The 22,801-nt window shown below is 37.5% G+C and overlaps 1 protein-coding gene across 11 annotated transcripts in view; it reads left to right on the forward strand.

Moving 5' to 3' along the window:
• The window catches only part of INPP4B (inositol polyphosphate-4-phosphatase type II B), a 743,160-nt gene that overhangs the window by 272,648 nt on the left and 447,711 nt on the right, over positions 1-22,801 (forward strand). The gene's annotated exons all lie outside the window — the stretch shown is intronic.

Genomic DNA, 22,801 nt, shown 5'->3' on the forward strand with positions numbered 1-22,801 from the left:
TATGGATGCTAGTCAGATTTGTTTCCGCTGAGCCATGACAGGAACTCCCCCTACCATTTCTATGAACACATTATTTCATTTGTTCAAGCATTTTACAAATGACGTCAAGGTGAAATTTTTATTACATTTCTTTTTTTTTTAATTCTTTTTTTTTATAATTTATTTTTTTCCCCACTGTACAGCAAGGGGATCAAGTTACTCTTACATGTATACATTTTCTCCCCCCGCCCTTTGTTCTGTTGCAATATGAGTATCTAGACATTGTTCTCAATGCTACTCAGCAGGATCTCCTTGTAAATCTATTCTAAGTTGTGTCTGATAAGCCCAAGCTCCCGATCCCTCCCACTCCCTCCCTCTCCCATCAGGCAGCCACAAGTGTATTCTCCAAGTCCATGATTTTCTTTTCTGTGGAGATGTTCATTTGTGCTGGATATTAGATTCCAGTTATAAGTGATATCATATGATATTTGTCTTTGTCTCTCTGACTTATTTCACTCAGTATGAGATTCTCTAGTTCCATCCATGTTGCTGCATTATGTCATTCTCTTTTATGGCTGAGTAGTATTCCATTGTGTATGTATACATCACATCTTCCGAATCCAATCATTTGTTGATGGACATTTGGGTTGTTTCCATGTCCTGGCTTTTGTGAATAGTGCTGCAATGAACATGCGGGTGCATGTGTCTCTTTTAAGTTTCTAGCCCTGATTCACTTCACTGTGTTTGGAAAAATCAAAGTGATTTTTTTAAGTCTAGTCTTTTAAAGTGTAACAATGGGAATTGGGTGAGTGATTGAGAATGGATTTCCTCCTACCATGTTCAGGGGGAGTTGTTGGGTCAACTTGGACTAGAAAGTAAAATATTATTTTTATTATTTGATTTTTTTCAGAAGTATTTTTGTGCATTTTAGCATCCAGGGGAAACTATTTGTTAAGAATTGAGACCAATGGTTGAAAGCTTGTTGTTGAATCTTTAACTCAGGATAGAGATTCAGCAAAAAGCTACCATATAGTCTTCCTTGAAGGATGCATCAATTTATCCTACACAGGTTTGAGAGCAGACTGTCTTTTGAGCAGAGCCTTATGGTTGCTCCAGAGCAGTGAGAACATTTGTCATGCGTATATATTCATACAATCAAAATTAATCTCCTTTAAATTGTGAGACTGATGATATATTTAAAACATATTTTGAACATTGACCTCCAAAGATAAAAGGGTGAATAACACAATTACTCTTTTGGACCTGTAATTTTCGACACTGTAGCACTGAAATGATTTTCTGATTCACTTATTTCTTGAGGTTGTGTTTTTGACATGTGTTTCATTTGCTTTCCAAGCCCATTAGTGGCACCTGAACCTCTTTCTTAGAGCTGCTATAAAAATTACCCCTAATGTTACCATTAGCATTTGCAGCTGCTAATGTACAGCAAAACAAAATTGTAAGGTTTTCTGAAAGCCCATGAGGCAGAAGGTCAACCGATGAATGGCCTTTGAGTAAAATCAAAAGATCTGAATTTACTAAGCCTCTTTTCCTCCAAATATCCATTTCCCAATTATAATTGATTATTTAAATTTTTAGATGTCTAAATATATCTTTCACTCAAGTATTTTGTTATATTTCGTTTTTACTCTTACTCTTCTTTTATCAAACGTTTCTTTTGATCTGTGAAGAATTGATACATACACTTGTTATTCACCAACTAGTTACTGAGTACCTATCTTGCTCTGTAACAGGATGGTGAACTTTGGGTGGTGTGGGTCCCTCCTCACTCTTGAAACTTGCTATCTGGTAAGGAAGATGGCATGAAATAAAGTTGCTACCTTCATAAGTGCTATGAGCAAGAAGAACGTGGAATGGATGAATAGAAGATAAAATGCGGAGATCTGACCTTGATGGGATGGAACAGGATAGTTAGGAAAGTGTTCCTGAAAACATTGAGCAGAATGGCTAGAGACTTGAAGGATAAAGATGAATTAAGGAAAGATGGGACTAATGAATGTCCTGTCGGAGAGGCTGAAAGGGGGCGGGGCTGTGCAAAGATGTTGGCATGGTTGGGAGCAGAGCTAGTCCTGGAAAGAGCAGAGCCAAGAACAATGAGAGCAGAGCGTCCTTGGGCTAAAAGGGATGGAGAGGCCAACCGCAGGCATGTACATGTCTCCAGAAGTTTTTCATTATCTTGTGAACTTTTGGAAAGCTTTGTAAGTTTTTAAGCCAAGGGAAAATACTGTGTGATTTGAGTTTTGCAGAGGATCATTCTGAGTGCTCTGTAGAGACACATCAGAGCTGGATGGGCAAGACTGATGCAGAGATGTGTGGGAGGAGATTGTTATTCCCAGGCTACAGATGGCTCTAGCTTGGACCAGGATGGTGGTGGTGCAATGGGGAAAATGGGTATGTCTAATAATAATCAGAAAATGAAATTAATGTGGTGATAAACTGAAAATAGAAATTGGATAGCTGTAACACAGTTTTCTGATATCTCTTCTCAGTACATCCTGACTCGGGATTTAATGTCTGGCTGTTGAACCAGAAGTAAATTAAAACAAAAATATTACTTATTTAAAATGTCCTCATGCATGAAAAAGCAGATAAATAATGCATGTGTTGAATAGTTCTATTCAGCTTATTCAGTATTTAATATCAGTATTTTTGAAAAGGAACTGAAGAACTGGACTTTGTAGATGGCACTAGAAAATTCTGGTTCCTTTGTGGAGAAACAGGCCACCTCAGACCAGTGACTTGGTTGATTTAGTAGTATCTTTACCCTTAGCCTGAGACTGTGGAATTGACAGCAAATGTGACCTTCACACAGTCTTGTTAAAAAATCTACTCAAGAGAAATTGTATTCTGTTCAGGGAAGGACAGGGCCATTTTACTCAAGTGTGGATTAGATAACAATAAATCATGTTGTAATAATGTTGAAAGCTACATCATCAACTTGGACTCATAAAAGGGAAATTATTTCTCATAGACTGCACAAATGTGCACCAGCAGCTACGTGTGCCAGACTAGCCTAACACCAAGTTTTTGATGCTAGATAAGCATGTTTTGCTTGCGTAAAATTCATCTTTCTTCTAAGTAATATCCCAAGACTTCCCCAAGTCACTGAATTAATAATTTTCCAAGACCTACTCATTCTGGTACAAAAATTTTCCAACTGAAAAGTTGGGTGGAGGTTTCTTTCCCTCCCTTCCTTCCTTCCCTTTTCCCTGCCTTCTTTCCTCCATCTCTCCCTTTCTTCTGGTTTTGAAGAGTGACCACTTTTCTTGGTAATAACTCTTTCACACCCAAATCATCTAAGTCATCAGTGTATCTATTAACTTTATTTTCCAATTATACCCAGAATCTAGACAGTTCTCATTACCTCCCTCATTACAGATCTAATCCAAATCAACATCATCTCCTCCATCTCCTCCCTGTGTTATTTCAGTGACGACCTGACTACTCTTCAGGCTTTTAGCCTTGCCTCCGGGGTTATATTCCCCTAACAGTAGTCAGTGATCCCTTAAAAATGTAACCCATATCCTAATACTCCTAGAAGTAAATGGCACTGTGGTTTCCCGTCTCAGAGGAAGGACTGTGTCCTTGTCACAGTCCTTGCGACATTCCCTGATTTGCAGTTTAGTTCTCTCTCACCGACCTCATCCCCTCCTCTTCCACTCCCTGGGCCACACGCTGGTCCCCTTGTGGTCTCTCACACATTCCAAGCATCTACCCACCCAAAGACATCTTCAGTTGCTGTTTTCAATGTCTGGATGTTCTTCCCCCAGATATTATGATTTCTTCCTTCACTTTATTCAGGGATCTATTTGGTCATTGTTTGACCAGAGAGGCCTTTGCTGACCACCTTGTCTCGTATCACTCCCACTTACTTTCCCCTGCCTTACTTTTCTTTGCGATGCATACCCTTCTCCTAACATATATGTGCATTTGTTTACTTGTTTATCATGTTTCTCCCTCCTCTAGCTCTCAGAGTTGAGTCTGTGAGTGTCATTCAGCTCAGTATACTCAGCATTTACAATAGTGCTTCATACCCAGCGGGGACTCAATTCTTTTTGGTTTGAGGGGTAAATATTGTTATAATCCATGTTTTCTACAACAGGTGAAGAACTGATTGTCCCCTAGACACTTTGCAAGGAGCACATCCCTGCCAACATTCTGGTCTTAGGATTTATGATCTCTAGCTCTGTGACAAAATACACATGCATTGTTTTAAGGCACTGTGTCTGTGGTAATTTGTTTTGATGGCAATAGGAAATTAATGAGTCTCATGAATTAAGATGCAGCCTCACAATCCTTTTTTTTTTTGGTCTTTTTAGGGCCACACTGGAGGCATATGGATGTTCCCAGGCAAGGGGTCTAATTGGAGCTGTAGCTGCTGGCCCATGCCATAGCCACAGCAATGCCAGATCCAAGCCGTGCCTGCGACCTACACCCCAGCTCATGGCAACACTGGATTCTTAACCCACTGAGCGAGTTCAGGGGTCAAACCTGCATCCTCATGGATGCTACTTGGATTTGTTTCCGCTGAGCCACAACTGCAACTTCCCACAGTCCTTTTGAACTCAGTGCTCCTGCTGTCTATGGGTTGGAGTTGATATAGGTGGTGGTTATTAGTATCAGTCACTACATATTTCTGGATTTTCTTTTGGGAATATGGCAGAATTGTGTTCTTCTGGTGGTGTGAATTAGGTGTGGCCATGTGGCTTTCTTAGGAAGATAACTAGCAAGTAGGAGTCCTGTATATAACTTCCAGTAAAGCTTTATAAGCATTTGAAAATGTTTCCATATTCTTGCTTTTCTTGTTATTTGAGTGTAGAATCTCAATGAGACAGACTCTCCAGGAGCCTGGTTTCCTGAGGAAACAATGAGCACATTCCCTCAGCCAACACCAGTGGACTTTAGTGTGAATAAGAAATCACTGTGTTCAAGCTGCTGAGATTCTGGGGTTATGGTTCAAACAGCAAAATCTGGTCCAATAGTTTTCAAGAATCTTGATCTTAGAATCCTTTTGCACTCTTAGAATACATAAAATAACTTTTGCTCATGTGGATTATACCTCTCACTACTTATCATGCTGGGAAATGAAAAATAAATTATTAAACAATTCATTAAAAGTAACAGTAATAAACCAACTTCATGTCCACATAAAATATGTTTAAAGAAAAGCTATATTTTTCAGAAAAAAAATGGTTTCATGAGGAGAAGTAGTCTTTTATACGTATTTGTAAATATTTCCAATGCCTGGCTTGATAGAAGTTGGCCAGATTCTCATATCTGCCTCCACAGCAGTAAAACTGTTGCCATTTGTTGTTGTGGTTGAAGCATATGGACAAAATCCAGGCTCGCATAGTTACATGGCTGCAAATGAAGAAATATTTTAATGCCCTTTTGTGAATCTTCTTTGACACTGCACTAGAAATCTGTAAATAGTAGTCTCTTAAAGGTTAATTGCAAGGTGTAACTGAAAATATATGAATGAACTTTTTATATTATCACCTGAGATCCTGCGCTTTAAATGGATACCTTTAAATGGATATTCCATGATTGCATAAAAGCGTTCAATGGTCATTTGAAAAACACTGGCTCACTGAGTTTCACAGCTCTTTTAAATTTTAACACATTTCATTACCCAGTATCGAACCTAGTGTTCTTTAAAATTGCTGCCAGAATCTTTAGAAAAGATATTTTGTTTTGAGAAACTGGTGAGACATTGTTGCCAGACACATTTTTTTTCCAAAATTCTAGCACTTGTTTAAATATTCAAGTTCTATTGCATATTGAATTGTTTGTTCATTTTAAAGAAATTTTCAATTCTGCAAATATCTAAAAAATACCTAAGCCTGACTCATTAAAGTTTTTTTTTTTTTGTTAATGATTCTTCCAAGAAAAAATGGTTTGTAATAAAAAGAGAGGCTATTTCATTTTGGAACACAGAGTTACATAAGTGCTTTTCATAGGGATGACCATTGTGGACAGCAGCTTCTGACTTGGCTTTTGATGATCTCCAGCCATTGGGATCCATGCTCTTATGTAATTCTCTTCACTCAAGTGTGGGAGGATTATCAATTGCTTATAACAAGTAGAATATGGCAAAAGTGAGGAGGTGTCACTTCTGTGATTGGATCGTGAAAGACTGTGATTTCTACCTGGCTGATCTTCTCTCTTTGGCTCTTCTCCAGTGCTTGCCCTGATGGAGAGGGCAACCTGGAAAGGAAGGGAGAGTGGCCTCCAGCCAATAACCAGTAGGGAACTGAGGTCCTCAGTCCAAAATCCCTCAAGCAACTGAATCCTCTCAACAACCACGAAAGAGGTTGGAAGTGCTCTCCTCCCCACTTAGACCTTGAGATGCCTGTGGTCCCAGTTGGCCTTGCAGCCTTGTAAGAAACCTGGGCCAGAGAATGCAGTGAAGCAAAGCATGAGTTCCTGACCACAGAAGCTGAGATAATAGGTGTATGTCATTTAAGCCACTAAATCCTGGGGAAATTTGTTACACAGCAGTAGATAGCTAATACAACTATTAACTTCATTATGTAGTAGAAATGCTTTATATATATAATATTCAATTTTTGTCACACAGAATTTTAAGATGTGTACTTAAGTGCCATAACTTAATAAAATTACATTTTTTAACTGCTTCATCAATGATATTCTTAAGTAAAAGTGACATTTTAGTGCGTGAGGGTGTATGAAATATACAAAGCCTATTAATCCAGCTTATTTCTACTGCCTTGATTTGTAAGCAGCAGTAATTTTAGTCATCATTGTATTCGTACCATCAGTGCATATGCCAATGTATGAAAGAGGGCACAGGACAATGCAATGAAAAAGGCAAGTAACGACAATGATAAATAATGTGGTGAGAGTTTCTTTGCACCGAACTCCTAAAAGGTTTCCTGGGACTTGTGGGGATTGGAGGATTATACTTTCAGAACTGCTAATATGGACTATTCCTGTTATCTACAAGAGGTGAATTGTTAATTTGTTATCCCTAGTCTGTATGTCACAGCACAGTAAAGTTGCCCTAAAGGAAGACAATGCACAATTCTCTTCATTTAAATATGAAAAGTGGATTTTTTAGCGTTTTGAGACCCCTTCCTATGGAGTAGAGTCTCATGATTGACTCTGCCCATCAATTCAGGACTGCCGAAACGTTGCTTTACTTTAGTGTTCAAAATCCTAGTCATGATTATACATAACAAGAAAACAGTTTTGACTATTACTTGCTGCTGCTGCTGCTGCTATTGATATCTTGTTTCTTAATTATTAAGAAAAGCACTGTTCATATTTTGTGTATGCATTTGTGGGTGTGTGTGTTTTCGCTTTTGCATGTATTTTATAAATAGGAATCTGGTACAAGTTGGAATAAGATTTACCAACATTTCCAAGTACATATTTCATTTGTGTCGTTATTACTAACACTGGTACTTTAATGAACTTACTTAATACTTCCTTCCTTATGATAGGGAATTTAGGAAATATATATGTATAAGTGAGAACATAATGCATAATATTTCCACCAAGATAAAATCATTGCTAGAAGTTTTGTATGTTTTCTTTCTTTTTATGCACTTGAAATTAATATGGGTAGTATTTCAAATTTTCTTTAACAATATTGACGGGCACTTCAGACCCTATAATTTGCTTTCAAAATTCTAGTTGCGGTTGTAGATAAGTTGAACATCGAAATGATTGATTTTATTCTGAAGAAAAGCATATCACAAAGGCAGCATTATTCAACTATCCAAAATACTGAAAAAGTGTTGGTTAATGTTATTTTTCAGCATAGGTTAATTTTGTCTCTACTGTTAAGCATGTTATATTGGTCTGCTTTTTACATGCTGTCTTTTATATTTTATAGATTTTAAGTTCACATATTATGTTTGCATGCAGTATACAAATTATAAAGCAAAAGGAAATAACACATAAAGAAACACATAGGAATTAGCTTATATTTATAAATAATAGGAATGACATGTTTCAAGTCCCTGAAGACTGATTTTGTTTTACTAAACATGTATTCCCAGATAGAACAAGGCAGTCAGCACCAGTTAAAATGCAGGTGCCACTCTCATATGCATCCTGTTCCAGAGACCACCACGGTAGGTTTACTTAACTCAGAGGTCTACACAATTGATCCTTGTGGCCGTGGCTGAGCTGATCCTTTGCTGCTGGAACTGACACATTTTATTGCCAAAATTAATACTCTGGTCAGGTCTCTGATAAGCTATTGTAGTGAAATCTCTCATTACTTATTACCTCTGTTTCCACCAAAGAATCAATTAAACTCCCTAAAAAACACAGCGGAGGAATCTGAAAATTGGTAAATGTTTTCTGTAGCTGGTCACTGCTCACCTCTCTTTTCATATTTACTCTACTGGATTCAATATAAAATTAGTTTTTAAGATGCAAACTATTGCATTTGGAGTGAATAAGCAATGAGACCCTGGTATATAGCACAGGGAACTATATCTAGTCACTTATGTTGGAACATGATGGGGAATAATGTGAGAAAAAGAATGTATATAGATGTGTGACTGGGTTACTTTGGCGTACAGTAGAAATTGACAGAACACTGTAAACCAAATGTAATGGGGAAAAGAAAGTCATTTAAAAAAAAGATGAAATTAGTTTTTAAACTAAAAATGCTCTTGAATAATACAGATCCAGCATGTTCCTTGCAGACTTCTGTCTTTTGAGGGCCAGAGAGGGGCCACTAGGTACACATGTATTGATAACTGTTTTATATTTAATGGTCAAGAATTCCTACTATTAAAATGGGTACTAGGTTATTACTATCCTCATCTATTATATATAAAGCTCAGTAAATGTACATGGTATTTAATGTTAGATGAAATCATACCAGACAAATTGCCTTCCTTGAGGAGCCTCCAAGCTGTAAGCAGGAGAAGGACAATGCAGGAGGGAGATCGTGGGAAGGATGGAGAATAATTAAGGGTTGCAGACTTGGCATTGCTTTGCAGAGTAGGTGGACTGCAAGGAGAACTTGAAAGCTGAGAAGTGATTCTGAGATTGGGAAGCCATTCAGTAAAATAAAATCAGTGACTGGAAGCAAGCAAAGGGAAGAGAAAAGGGTAATTTCAGCCTTCTAAGAAATCTATGTTCTCAGCTCTGCCATGTCCTTGTACACCATGTTCGTCTGGTTTCTCCTCATCGCCTCTTGCTCATCAGGTTCTAAACCAGTGAGTCTCAATCTTGAGTGAGCCTCAGAATCACCTGTGGGCAGGGGGGTGGGGTGGAATAGGGGGTTGTCAATGATTGCTGGGCCAGGCGTTCCCGCTGTGGTGCAGCAGATTAAGGATCCAACATTGTCTCTGAGACAGCGTGGGTTTGATCCCCACCTGGCACAGTGGGTTAAAGGATCCATCCGGCATTGCTGTAGCTTCAGCATAGGTTGCAGTTGTGGCTCGGATTCAGTACTGGTTCTTGGAACTTCTATATGCTGAGGGTGCAGCTGAAAAAGAAAATAGATTACTGGGCCACACATCAGTCAGATGTCTGACTCAGTAGGTCTAGGGTCTTGAATTTGCATTTCTAACAAATTCTCAGGAATTGCGGCTGCTTAAACCATATTTTGAGAATCTCTGTCCTAAAATATCTTCATTTCCTCTTATATCTTTCCCTCTAAGCCTCATCTTCAGTTTTCACCTTTATAGTCAGAAAATACCCCAATTCTGTTTTTCTTTTTTTGGCCACACTTGCAACATATGGAAGTTCCCAGGCCAGGGATCAAACCTGAGACACAGCAGTGATCCGAGCTGCTGCAGTGACAATGCTGGATCCTCAACCCACTGCACCACAAAAGAACTCCTGAAAATACCCCAATTCTCTTTTTCCTTTCCTAGAAATTTCTTGCAGATTTACCTTTCAAACTTGGAGCTACTTACCTACTCAGATGTTGTTACCACTCCTATAGTATTATCAGCAACAACAGAGCTAAAATCGCTGCTGTTAACTTCTTTGAATATGCAAGACAATATGATAACCACTTTTAAATATATTATCTCATTAAATAATGCTATCAGATAATCTGTATTATCTCCATTCTCAAGTGAAGAGATTATTTGCAGTAAGATTAACTTGCAGTGTTAAAGGAGAGATAAAGATGAAGGTGTGTCTGACACCAAAACCTATGACGTTTATGTTCATCAGTACTCAGCCCCTACCTGCAGTCTGTTTCCTTCTTGCAGCCTGTCATGTTTAATTGTCAGTGCAGTAGTAAATATTCTCCCCAACTACTAACAATCTCCACTACATTACAGAGACTTAGCATATGATGAGGTGGTATTGGAAATCAGTATGGAAGGGATAGAAGGATCAAGAAATGTCACTGGGACAATTAAATGCCTGTTTGACACCATACACAAATAAATAGCAGTTAGAATGCAGTCCTCAAAGAGACAAATAAAACTTTGAAAATTTTTGAGGAAAATAAGACATCAAGGTACAAACGTTATAAAATTGAAAAACGTAAAAACTTGTCAAAATACAATGCAAGAAATAACAGCCAAGGTCAAAATTAAACCATACACCAAGGAAGTTATTCAGGGTGAATTTGAGCAATAAAGGATTAGTTTAGGAAATATCTAATCCGCTCTGCCAAGTCTGCCCGGTTCTCAAAAGAGGAAAGCCAGATGGCCAATATGGTTAAGAAAGTATGTTCAGATTTCAAACATATTAAGGAAAATTAACATTGTATAGCAGTGCGTTTTAAGTTCATACACAGTAGATTAAGATAATGTCTGAGGGTCTGCAGATGTGTGTCCCTAGGAATTCCCTGCAGTGTATCAGTTGATGGGTAACTTAGTTCAGCAACTTTGGAGAGAAGTTTGAAATCTCTACTAAAGTTAATAATGTAAGTACCTGTGACGTATTAATTCTACTTCTAGGCATGTGCTCTCTCTAGAACCTTTCTCCAACAGACACACAGGAATTTATGTGCAAGAGTGTTTACCACAACACTGGTTATATGAGACTGAAGCGCTACCTGCTGCACCAACAAGGCACCTAACAGCACTGGTTATAATAGGACAACATCGAGAATGAACCACATGTCCTCAGTAGGTTACTGGATAATTAATTTTTATGGTCTATACAGAAAGCATAATTCCTTAGTTAAAACAGACAGTGTTAACCTATATGTTATTAAAATCATCTCATAAGCATAATGTTGAATAAAATTAGAGTATGTACAAAAATGCTATTATTTCTGTAAATTTAAAACACACAAATCCTACATATTACTCATGGACACAAACATGGTCAAAGTAAATACATGGATAAGAATATACACCAATTTCAGGATGATGGTAACCTCTGGGGAAAGGAGGAGGAAAAAGGGATGGGAATGGCTTTAATTACATAACTAATCTTTTCTTATTATTTAGATCAAAAAGTCTGAACCAAATATGGCCAAATGCTAATGCTTATTAATGTGGCAAATACTTGTGTTGTTTTTTTTCTCTTCATTTGTGAAATTTTCATAATCAAAAGGAGGATATTTTAACAGAGGCTTCTATAGCTAAAGAAATTTTGAATATTCTAGGTTAATCAAGGCGCAACTGTTTTTGCTGCAAAATTTTTCAGTCATTAATATGCTAATAGACATTGTGATTTGCCAACAGGGTAGTGTCTTATGAAATATTTCCCAAATGTATTTGGCCATGAAAGTCTTTCTTTTTTAAAAATAAAAATCTATTAGCATATCATGGATCTTTGGGGAAATGCTGTTATATAGCATAGCACTTAATTTTTCCTAATTGTTTTGTGTAACTGAGCTTGATTTTTCTGATTATATTTCCATCTCCTTGATGTTAGCACCTAAGTCTTATTCCTTTTATCTAGGCATAAAATGGACATATAAGTAATACTTCGATGGCTTTTTTGCTTTTCTGAGAAATTATTGCTTATCATTATTCTCAATGTAGGTTTTGATGGGGAGGAAATAGTAAAAATATTCCTTTCACACAATTTTACATAGAAAAAAACCTGAAGAACACAAAGATCAACATAAAGATAATATTATTTTTCAAACAATGGAGCCTATCAATCCCAAAACATTGCCAGTGCTCATTGCTGCAAACTCTTTTTTTAAATTTATTTATCTCATTCAACAGATACTATAAAATTATCTGAAGAGAGATGATAGCTATGCATATATTAAAAAGTGGATACAATCCAATGCATAAGATTTTTCAGAATTACATCATCAATGATTTCTCAGGGTAAAATAACTCAATCTTTTTGAATTTGTAAACCGCTCACAATTTTATTAAAAATTTAAAGATTTGTAAATACTAAGTACATCTTAAATTGCTTGTTTCACAAGGTTACAATTTTAACACATCAATAAATAAAACTGATTAAGCAAAGATTTGTTGACTAATTAACACTTTAGCCCCTAACAAGAGAGTAAGACTGTCTTTGGAAGCTTGGAATCTAGGCATTGACTTCTCTTGCTGTGAAGGTTATAGAAGGCGTCCTCTTCCAATAGAAGGCTGTTTGCCTCTACACTGAAAATGTGCTATTTGGTGGAGCCACCTTCATTGATTATTTTAGCAAATGAGATTTAAATAGCAGCAGAATTTTACCACAGAAAACGGTATAAAGGGTAATGGTTATCGAACAAGAATTACAACTTGCTTTTCTGAAACACTCAAGTTGAGTTAACTTGAATTAGCGAAGGGGATCTTCTGGGTAACCTGCTGTAGCTTCTGCATCTGGATTTGCTCTTTCACCTTGCACTTTTATGTTAAAGAGATGACTTCTTTCCTTAAACCTCATGAACCAACCTCTGCTAGCTTTAGAATTTTCTTTGGCAGCCTCCTCACCTCCCTCAGCCTTCACAGAATTGAAGAGTTAGGGCCTTGCTGTGGACGGGGCTTTGGCTTAAGGGAGTGTTGTGATTAGTTTAATTTTTTATCAAAACCACTAAAACTTTCTTCTTATCAGCAAGAAAGCTCTTTTGCTTTCTTACCATTTTTGTGTTCACTGGAGTAGCACTTTTAATTTTCTTCAAGAAGTTTTCCTTTGCATTTACAGCTTGGCTAAATGTTTGGTGCAAGAGGCCTAATTTTCAGCCTATCTTGGCCTTCAATATGCCTACCTCAGTAAGCTTAATCATTTCTAGCTCTTGATTTAAAGCGAAAGGTATGCAACTCTTCCTTTTACTTGGACACTTAGAGACCATTGTAGGATTATTAGTTGGCCTAATTTCAACATTGTCCTGTTTCAAAGATTAGGGAGGCCCAAGGAGAGAGTGAAATGGAAGAACAGCCTGTGAGTGGAGCAGTCAGAACATACACAGTATTTACTGATTGATTTCATTGTCTTATTGAATATGGTATGCGGATGCATGGTATGTGGTGCCCCCAAAACGATTGTAGTAGTATTCTAAAGGGTACTGATCACAAATAACCATAACAATCATAACAGTAATGAAAAAGTTTGAAATATGAGAATTACCACTGTGTGACACAGAGCCTCAAAGTGAGCAAATGCTGTTGGAAAATGATGCTGATAGACTTGCTCAATGCAGAGTTGCCACAAGCCTGCAATTTGTTAAAAAATGCAATTTTGCAAAGTGTAATAAAGCAAAGCACAGTAAAACCAGGTATGCCTATAGATATGTAAGATTTAGTACCAGGAGTTAAGGAGTTAACTCAACTTGAGTGTTTCAGAAAAGCATGTTGTAATTCTTATTCGATAACCATTACCCTTTAAACCGTTTTCTGTGGTAAAATTCTGCTGCTATTTGAGGATAAAACGTTTAAATCTCATTCTTTTTTAATTTTTTGTTTTGGTATAATTCTTACAGCTCTAAAAACTTATTTTATGGATTCATGTGAATGAAAATTTCTGCCCTTTGTAGAAACTAAATGCATGTATAGTAAAACCTCTGTTGAAATACAATTCAATATTACTATTATTTAGTTTAGAGTTCCAGTTTTCTTAAGAGAAATTCATACCAGTACTATAAAATTTGTTACTTTGATCTATTACTATATTGGAATCTCATATCAATAGTTTTTAAGTAGTTTTACTAGAAAATTCTACAGGTACCCCCAAATTTTTTTAGAGATGTGATTTTTTAAAATATGTTTTGTTTTATTTCAGTCTTGGAAATATAGTGATGTAAGCAGTAAATGTATATCTTCTTAATTTGATTGCATTAAATTAAATTATTAATTTTCTTTTTTGGCCACCCTGAGGCATTCAAGGCATTCGGAGTTCCCACCCACAATTCACAAGCACAATTGTGACCTGAGCTGCAGCTGCAGGAATGCTGGATCCCTAACATACAGTGCTGGGCCAGGGATTGAACCTGCCTCCCATGCTCCCAAGATGCCATCAATCCTGTTATGCCACAGCAGGAACTCCTGATTACATTTTAATATTGATCTGAAATGCTAATGATAAACTGATTTTATATGGAGTAGAAGGCAGGTAGGGAAGAATGATACATTATCCACTTTGGGTGCTTCTGGTAATATTAGTTCTTTAGCGCTCTTTGTATAATGCCATCCTAACTCGTAACACAGAGTTAATAATTGCGAGAAATTTCTCAGCAGCTGAAGGAACTCATACTTGGTTTAAATGCACTGCTAGACCTTTGCAGTATTTCAGCGAGATGTCACACTTAATGGTGTAACTCATTTGTTTCATTATCAGCTGAGATAATATGACTCATTTCCTGCAGTTTACGGGAGTTAATGGTAAGACATTAACTCATGACTTATAACTGTCTGGGTAATAAAATGGTATCACCAGTATTCTACTCATGCTGCTGTAAGACAGTGGAATAATCTACTGTGTTATAAATAAATTAGAGTTATATACCTTATGAAGATCAAAAATGTAGTATTTATTTTTGTAAACAATTCCTTTGATGAGGATATTGTTTTTTCAGATAGACCTTCCTGGTTTGTACAAGTATAACTATGGGCATATATCTTAGAGCATTAATTCAGGATAAGCCTTGTATAGACTAGAAAATCAAAATAAATAGTATTTTAGTTACATATTTCTAGAGAGCAAATTACCCTCCCCCGCAATCTTTGTGGCTTATACCAGAAAACATTTATTATCTCACACAGAGTTTAGGAGCAGCTTAGCCAAGTGATTCTGGTGTGGAATGTCTTGAGTTATGGTCAATATGTCAGTAGGAGTTGCATTCATCTGAAGCCTTGACTGGGGTGTAAAGATTTGCTTGTAAGATGCCTTAATTGCCTGACTGGCAGATGGTGCTGGCTCTTGGTAGGAGGCCTGGATTCCTTGCCCTGTAGACTGTTTCATTGAGCTATGTGAGTGTCCCCTTCACATGGCAACTGATTTCTCCCAGAGTGAGGGATATGAGACTAAGCAGAAGCCAAATGGCTTTTAGGAGCTAACTTGTAAATCACATACTAAGCTTTCAAAGTATGTTATTGGATATACAGGTCAGCCCTGATCAGTGTGGGAGAGAACTACTTGAGTGTGTGCTTACCAAGAAGTAATGATCGTTGGAGGAACTCACCTTAGAGGCTGGCTACTACAGTTTGGGGGAAAAAGAAATGTGTAATTTGAAATTTGTTTAAGGACAATGAGGCTCTCAATAGCTTAAAATTATTTTTGACTGATTTATGCAAGGTGAAGTAGCACAAAGGTTTTTGGTATTACTGTTTATACATATAAATCTCTTTCGTTAACATCATTGACTTTGCCAGCCAGATCATACAGATATTTGTTATTTTGTAAGTGCAGGAGGTCTGGTACATCAAGAAGATGGCAGAGTTATATTAGAGAAGTAAGACCTACATTTCTTATCTTTTAACCTTTGGTCATGGTCATTGTTTTCTGCCAGACCAGAAGTACCCCCAAGAGATTCCCCCAAATGTTTACTGCTGAAATCAGTTCAATGTAGTCAATGTAGTACTTTTTCTACAAAACTATAATTCAGAAATGTCAGTTTGTTGTATCTATCCCACTGGTAGTTGTACATACTTGTAGGTTTTGTACATATTTGAAGGTGGTGACACCTTCTGATGATGAACAGAAGAGACTGAATGCCTCCGTAAACATTTACCTTTGCAAAAATCAAATAATGGTAAAGGAAATGCATTCTTCTAATCAAGACATCTGAAAGTTAGACTTTCAACATGGAGACCAGGAGTAGAACAGTGAAGAGTTATCAAGTCTGTTATGGTGGATTAGGGGAAAAGAGTGGGTAGGGAGCCTTTTTTTTTTTTTTTTTTTTTTAATTATGACTCAGGGTGTTGTTCTTGCATCCTTTTGATGGAAAAAATGTCTATTGTCATCACAGGGTGAGCTGTTGAAGTAAATGACAATACTGCAACTTAAGATGTTTTGAAGAAGAGATGTTAAGATTAGTTCAGATGCTGTCTTTGTTTGAAGCTGAGACATTTTCATAAACTGGCATTGTTTCTGATGATGGCTAATTAGATTGAAAGAAAAACAAGGATGCATCTGATATCTTTCTGCACCATGGGATGACATTTCCTGGATATATTTTACCACCAGGTTCCAATAAGCCAGCTATCTAGTGTTGTGAGAAACATGGAATCAGGTGTTTTTATATTTAATTAGGCTAAACGTCTGATTTATGACACCTGAATCAAGGGTCAGTACAGTCATTCAACTCAAAGAGACCCACACCCAGTGTGAATAAGTCTGTTGCTGCCTGCTGTCTGACACTCAGGAGGCTTTAATAGACCCAATGACTATTGTTAGAATAAAAACGCTGTTCTGGTGTAGACTTCAATTCCTGACCTCTTAAAAAAAAAAAGAAAGAAAGAAAATTGAAAAATGATTTTCACATAGGCTTGTAGTAGGAGTGATGGAGCTCTTTTGGGGCAGCTGTAGAATTTATTTCCTGGACCCTTGTACAGGGGGTGAAAAGTGGGAATGGTAAGGGTTATGTTGCATTTTTTGGTCCATTCATATGTAAATTAGATGGAAAATTAATTCTCTGCTTAGATCCCTAGAATGGTGATTTGAGGAAAGCTTAATAAAGGACCATTTACAAAGATGTCAGGGTTTAGTGCAAATAATGACTATGGTTCAGTGCCATGGCAACTGCAATAGTTGAGAGCTATTGTTATCTCTAGGCCTTTAGGGGAAGAGGAAGGAAGAGGTTGGGAATCCAGAGCGAAGTGAGTCATTTGACAGGAGCTGTAATGTCAACAAGGGAAACAGCTGACCATTAGTGACCTGACTGAGGGACCTGGGAAAATAAATACCCTGACTTTATTCTCCCATTGACTTCTCATCTCCAGCCAGTGCTAGACCAGGCTGGAAGCCCACGGATGCTGTCCATACAGGCCAGACTCTAGAGCATCGAGCAAGATAGAATGGTGTGGGAGGTGAACCCAGAGGGAAAAGGAAGATATCCAGCACAAAGACATACTTATACTTGGCAGAAATCAGAACAAAATATTACTCCTTTTCTTAATTCCAGTGAGACTAAAAAGCTAAAACATACTGTGGTCATCTCCAGAGTGTGATTGCCTGGGTTTGAATCCTAGCTCCAGCAATGACTTTCTGGGCTTCATCTATCAAAGAGTTAATCATGGCTCTTTGTTGTGAGGAATAAATAATGTATGTAATACACTTGGACCAGTACCTGGAACATGGAAAGTATTATATGTCTTTGCTACTATTATTTACTTCAATCCCATGTAGTATTGTATAGTTGTGTTGCTCATTTTTACGACAAATAATGTGCATTGAGTTAAGCTGGATTCTTGCTGTTATTATTTTTCAATATTCCTTTGGTGTTTGGCTGAAACCTGGAGTTACACATCTGGGTTGCAGTAATTGAATTTAGATCCTTAGGAACCTGACTTCCAACCAAAGGAGGCAAGGAACATTTCTGTGCATATCCTCCTAAGAACTGGGAAGTATGGTGAATTTCCTTACTGCAGAAGATGACTGACTGGGTTGACCCTGTGTGCATTAAGTCTGTGATAGAAAAGTTTAGTCAACTGTTCCTGCTTCCTCCAGTAAGTGAATCCCATTAGGATTTCCTTTGGGAAGCATTTTAAATAGGCTTATTGCATAGAATGGTAGAGATGAAAATGAATCTTTGACTTGGAACAGTTCCTTTTCTTGAGATTTATTATCTAATTAAGCAATTTCCCAATAAAACAAGCATTTAAATTTTCACAGGAAACATGAAGCAGCAGTGATAATATTAAAAACTAGTATTTGTAAATCACACTACCGTTTCACAAAGGGCCTTCCCATTTACTGGCTCAGTGGATTTCTAGCTTTATTTTAGTCATGAGACCCTTTGAACATACTGTTTATACATGTTTCGATCCACCATATCATATGATATGTATATTATCATTATATATATAACACATGATTTATATGTTATATAAAATCATTTATTTGTAAATTCTTAGTCTGCTTTTTCAGTCTCTTTCTGGATTTCCTCCCTTCCTTGGGTACAGGGCTCAGTCACTCCAGTAGATTTTGGAGTTCTATTCCAAATGCTGAGTGCTGGGCCTCAAGACAATCTTCCCTGAGAATATGCATGTTAGTGTGCAGGAAGTCACTTCCCAAGGGCTTTGAGACTAGAAGGAAACACTGAGGGGCATTGAAAGGACCCTGAGCATCTCTTTTTCATGCCCCATCATAGTTGTGTTTGGAACTTGACATGAGGTCTGTGACCAAGTCATAGTGGAGTTTGGGGTTTCAGGTTCTCCCCATCCCACGTCATATAAGTCATCCTAGCCCTTCTTAGTTAGCAGACTGCATGCAACCTTATAATCAGTAATTTCAGAGGCCATTCCAAGAGTAATATGGCATAACCAAATTAAGTCTTGTTTTTACTACCATGTACTAAGATCTTTATCCACACAATATTTAAAATCATCTTGGAGTTGCCCTTGTGGCTCAACAGGTTTAGAACCTGACTAGTATCCATGAGGATGTGGGTTCGATACCTGGCCTTGCTCAGTGGGTTAAGGATCCAGCATTGCCACAAGCTGTGGTGTAGGTTGCAGATGTGGCTTGGATCTGGCATTGCAGTGGCTATGGTATAGGCCAGCAGCTGCGGCTCTGATTTGATCCCTAGCCTGGGAACTTCCATAGGCCTCAGGTATGGCCCTTAAAAGGCAAAAGACAAAAAAAATTAAAATCATCTCAAGGGGTGTGTGAGTGTGTGTGTATTTATGCAGTTTTTCTCTTCTCTCTCTGCCCACCCTACCTATTTATTAAGGGCTTTTGTGTCAGCCTCTAAGCTGAGTTCTCTGTACCATTTCTTTTAAAACTCATATTCTTATGATTATATAAGGAAACTGTGGCTGGCCTATGTAGCTCAGGTAAGGTCTTACCATAGCCCATGCTCTTTTTGAAAAATAAATAATTAGTTATTTTGGCCTCACCTATGGCATGCAGAAGTTCCCAGGCCAGGGATTGAACCTGCGCTGCAACAGTGACTCGATCCATGGCAGTGACGGTGCCAGTTCCTTAACCCCCTAGGTTCCAGTGGTCGGTCTCCACCATACTCCATGCTCTTAGCTGCAATCCTAAACCACTCATACAAGCTTGACACAGTTCAGCTCCAAAACTGAGGAGAACAATAACAGCGATGCTGATTTGAAATGCCAAGAATCATGGTAAATTTGTGGTAAAAAGAAAAGACAGCACATATTTTAATCAGATGATATTATACATTCTAACTACATTCTTGGCTGGAAGCTTATGGAGGAATTTGGTCATAGCCATTCTCTTGGGATTGGTGAGCCATATGACAAAGGAATTGGCCTCTAGGTGCCTTCTGAGGAAAGGATAAAGCAAGAGTGGGGTCTTACTCAAAAAGAATCCATGCAAAGACTGACAAGGAATGGACATTTTCAAGGTTCGCTCACTCTTTGCCTGTACCTTCATGAAGTTCTTTTCCAGGTAATTAAGAATTTCCCGGAAGGTAGCATTATTCCACTCTTCTTATGTTTTCAGATCATGAGAATTTCACGTGGTTGATTCCTACCACTCATTTAAATCTCGGAGCAAACATCTACTGGAGATGCTTCTTAAGCACCTCCCCTCCCCTCTCTAACCAGCCTCCTTCCCAGAGTCAGAATCCCAGGAAAATTAAACAAGAATCACTGTCTATAGTTATCTTTTAGATTTACTTGTTTTTCACTGTTTGTTTCTCCCCACTGGAATAAAACTCCAAAGAACAGGAATTTTGTCTTCATTCCCTTCTGTGTCTACCAAATCTAGACTAGTGCCTGATACATGGAAGGCAGTGTATAAATATTTGCTCATTAACTCAATATTCTGAAGCTCTTGAAGTGCTCAGTGATATTAAGCATTTCAGCCATAACCATTTCAAATCAGGTGTAGAGTTATTAATGAGAATTTAAAGTTCTTAAAACAGAGTATGAATAAAATGAAAGAGCTTCATACAGAATTTTAAGTTCAGTGTGTCCTTAACTGTAAAAGCTTGATAGAGAAAAGCTTGTAAAGATGTCAGATATTCCATATGGTTGCTATGCTGGTGGGTTATGAGTGTATTTCTCTAGTGTTGAGGTAGCAGCACAGTGAGCACAGATATTTTATAAGGAAATATAGAATAATCAAAGGACTGAAAAATATCTTAAGCAGATCAACAATAATTTTCCAATATTGTTTCCATGATGTAGTTTTGCTTCCAGACATATTTTCCAGTTACATGGTAGAAACTGTGCCCAGACAGTTGTGACAATAATGATGATGATGATGCTGATGATGATGGCGATGATGAGAGACGGGAAGAAAGCAAGAATGGGACAGAAATGTGAAGGAAGTGGAGATATGGGAATAGTTTACCATTTTTCTTTTTTGCATAAACCCGTACAAGCTCAGCTAGCAGTGTTTACATTATTAATCTTTTCTTAATCTTGTGAAAGACAGGGACTAGAGAAAGGCGTAGGATGTCAAACAAGATGACCCCAAAATAAATGGCAAGTCATTTATGACTTGGTATGTTACCAGCATTTAATAGCATCCTGAGTTTACAGTAGGTGCACAGATGGATCAAAACCTTTGGTTTGACTTACAAGTCAGCCACCTGGGCTTGTATGTCAGTGAGAGCAGGAGCTGTGTCTTTTCAGATGCCTGTGTCCCCAGGGCCTAGTATGGTGCCAGGTACTTAAAACATCGTTGTGTGCTTTTTCATAAGTTAATATACTGGCTATGGTATTTTTAAAATACTATTAAACATATGGAGTCAAAAGTTACCTCTCCTGTTATGATATGATGCTCTTATGCCAAATTTCATATTATTGTTCTGCTTTTGAGGAAAACTGTTGCCTCACCAGGACTGAACCTTCTATTTCACCTGTTGAATAGGTTAGCGATATTTAGAATCTTATACACGGCTATGTCACATCAAGCTGCATCCACTTAAATGTACACAGATAGAAATGATCTCAAGACTTTGCTGGACTATTATAAAAAGAGTACAAAATTAAAAAAGAAATCTATTCTGCCAGTGGCTTTAAGCCTCATTCTAAATGTTATAGTTGGAGACTAGAAAGATAATCCTTCTACTCTAACCAATTATATTTTCAGTTATGAAGATGCATCCCAATATTCCTTTTAACTCTACGCAGCGGTGGCAATTGTTGAAACCTGTCATTTTTTAAAAAAGCATTAGTTCTCGACCTGGGCTGCATTTTCGCATTACTTGGCGAAACCATAGAAATACTGATGCCTGGTTCCCAGCCTGTACATTCTGATTTAATTGATCTGGGGGCAGAAAGGGCATTCAAGTCTTTTTTAAAAGCTTCGAAGTTGTTTCCAATGTACAACCAAGGTTGAGATCCACTGATTAAATGGTTAACACCCTCATCTGCTTAGACTATGGTATTATTTTCCAAACAAACGAACATGCTGGCTTTTGTTAGCTCAGAATCCATAACTGGTACTAAGGAATCTACAGAAAAGTCCTTTCCAAACAATGTCTCTAGAAGATTTCTATATGGTAAAACAAACAAACAAACAAAAATCCTTTTAAGTGGACTGTCAGATCTTTTGCCTTTGTGTTAAGGTTATTGTAGAGGGTGATTTTACAGATTTCCTGTCCTTAATAATTCAGTTTTTTAAGTTCTTAGCATTTTGACCTGGTATGTACCTCGTTGAGATTACACTTAATGTTCCCCTTTTCAAAAGTACATTAGAGAGAAGCAGCACTTTGGAGATTTTATTTCTTGACTCAAAATCTTGGGATGAAATTGAATAATGAACTTATGAGAAAGTTAATGTAAGAATGGCATATTGAACTAACCCAAATGTACCCTCTGGAACTCATAAAGAGAGGAGAAGCTTGAAGGTTTTAGTACAACTCAGCTGTATATAGAAACAGAAAATGAAGCAAGATCTCTTTAATTTCCCAGGATCTCAGAAACCCAATTCATGTTCAATGTGGAACCGACAAGTCTATGTAAAGGACAAATTAGTTTAGAAATTTGGGGCAGGGGATGTCCATTGTTTCTCAACTTTAAGTTTCCTTTAGTTTGGTGGTTTAAAAGCATTCTTTATATGTTGATTTAGTAGGGAGTTATTGATGGAAACTTAAGGGGTTCCATGCTTTTACTGCTCACATGCTAATGCGTTTTTAAATTTAAAATACAGCTCTTGAGGAAACACAGATAATCTTTACCATATTGCCAGGAAAACACAAGACAAATATAAATAATAGAAGCTCTAAACATTGGCCAAATAAAAACATGGCATTATGTCTAAGGTGTGCTACTCAGTGTGTAGTTGATGAGAAGCACTGGAGTTT

Source organism: Sus scrofa, chromosome 8 (assembly GCF_000003025.6).
Source record: "Sus scrofa isolate TJ Tabasco breed Duroc chromosome 8, Sscrofa11.1, whole genome shotgun sequence".
NCBI lineage: Eukaryota > Metazoa > Chordata > Mammalia > Artiodactyla > Suidae > Sus > Sus scrofa.